We start from the raw sequence: 2,024 nt of genomic DNA, 5'->3' as shown, positions 1-2,024 counted from the left end.
TTTAAAAAAAGCCTTTCAGGAGTTGATTTTTAATTCTCACATAGTTTGTAAATCACATCAAGTTGAAGACTTATCCTTTGTTATGGAGGTATTTCTTTCAGGATAACCAGGATAACCCTTTCAATGGCTTGGGTTCCAATCCATGGGCTGTGCTTCCTAAAGGAAACCAAAGTTCTCCTTTCTTATAATCAATTTTAGTTGAAGCACATTTTCTTTTGGAAAAACTCTTTTTTTCTTTTATCCTTAGTTAAATCTATAGTTCTTTTCCTCTGGGGGAACATACCTATTTCAGGATTTTACTTGAAGGAGTAAAGGAGAAAAGAAGAATCTTTCTATTTACTTCGGTATGGTAAGATCCTTTTTTCCCTCAATGGGCTAATTTATCCTCCTTCCTTCCCTTCCTCCTTCCCCTTTTTCTCCCCTCTAAAAGCAAGACCTATAAGGAGATTTTTTTTAAAATCCATACTGAAGTAAGCACCAATACCACCAGGTCTCCCTTAGTACACAGATTTTTTTCAAGTGAATAGGATTTTATTTCATTTTTTTTACCTTGATACTGGTCTTTCATTTTCATTTTAGTCCTTTCTTAATTCTCTTTGATTCTAATGCCTTCATTTTGTTAATTATTTTGAATTTATCTTGTATATGACTTGCAGATATATATATATATATGTAGTTATTTGCATATTGTCTTTCCTTTATACTATAAGTTTCTTGGGAAGGGTGCCTGCTTTTTTCCTTCTTTTGTATCCTTATCACTTACCATCATACTTGGCACATTGATGCTTAATATTCAACTGACTAATCCCTCAAAGTTCTTTTTTCTTTCACTTTCATTTCTTAAGGCATCTGGGAAATATTTTCTTCTTTCTTAAGGGGGCGAATATTTGGTAATAAAATTATTTATCAGTAGGATAGACCTGAACTTCCCCATTTCCTTTCTACTCTGCCATCTTGGTTCAGTTCATACAAGTCTTTCTAGTTTTTCCTCAGAAGCTTTTCCTTCATCATTTCTTATAGCTTAACAATATATAACATATCATTCACATTATTGTTTGTCCTTTGTTCTCAAATAGAAACATGATGTCAAGGAAGTGATGCCATAACATGCAAGTGAATTGAATTTAAGTGAGGGAGGACTGTGCAAGGTCATCTGCCTCACTTTTCCCTCATCAGGGTCCAGTGGCAAGATATAGATCAAGACAACTGGAGATGGATGGCCCTAAATGAAGTGGAAGACCTTGGCCTTTTTACAATAAGGTCTTCAACAGATCTCAATTTGACTCAAACCATACCCATTCAATGATTAAGGCTAGATAACAATTGAGGCAAGAATCTCCTCTTTAGCTAAGTTCCCAAAATCCTAGCACCTTCTGATTTTCTTTCCATTATCCTGCTCCTCTCATTGAAGGAAAAAAAAAAAACAAAAAAACCATCCATATAGATTATTTTGTATTTACCTTTGTGAAGAATTAACTGGAGAATTTGATCATTCTACATGTTGCTCTTTCGAGACATTTTCTAATTGTATACATTGCTAGTCAATGAAATTGCTAGCACTAAGAATCACTGAAAATAAAATCTGTTTATGAACACTTAAAGGTAAATTGCCCAAACTATGTAGTTGGATTGTTATTTCAACAGTACATATATCTTGGTCAGATATGTAAAATATCTGAACAATGAACTAAGCCCTGAGGCTTTCATCCCCTGCTGAGTGCAGTTGTCCTCTGAAGAAAGCCTATCAGAAGCTAAGTTAGGTGCCTTCCATCTGTCCCAAAGCATTTGTCCTTTATCTGTACTAGCACAAACCATCTTCCACCTCCTGCAGGCAGCCCAATCTCCCAAGTAACATGTAGAAAAACCACAATGCAAAAACAAATGACCTTTGCCTTGATTTCAGGACTCCTATCTCCTACTTTATCTGTCCTTTAGGGCAGAAAAATGATGCTCTCCACTCAATGATGAACATCCTCATACTTGATTATTCCATTCAGATTTCACTATTTTAGAACTCCTCACTC

Source organism: Antechinus flavipes, chromosome 1, assembly GCF_016432865.1.
Source record: "Antechinus flavipes isolate AdamAnt ecotype Samford, QLD, Australia chromosome 1, AdamAnt_v2, whole genome shotgun sequence".
Taxonomy (NCBI): domain Eukaryota; kingdom Metazoa; phylum Chordata; class Mammalia; order Dasyuromorphia; family Dasyuridae; genus Antechinus; species Antechinus flavipes.
The sequence above is the reverse complement of the archived record's forward strand: the minus strand, read 5'-3'. Positions refer to the sequence as shown.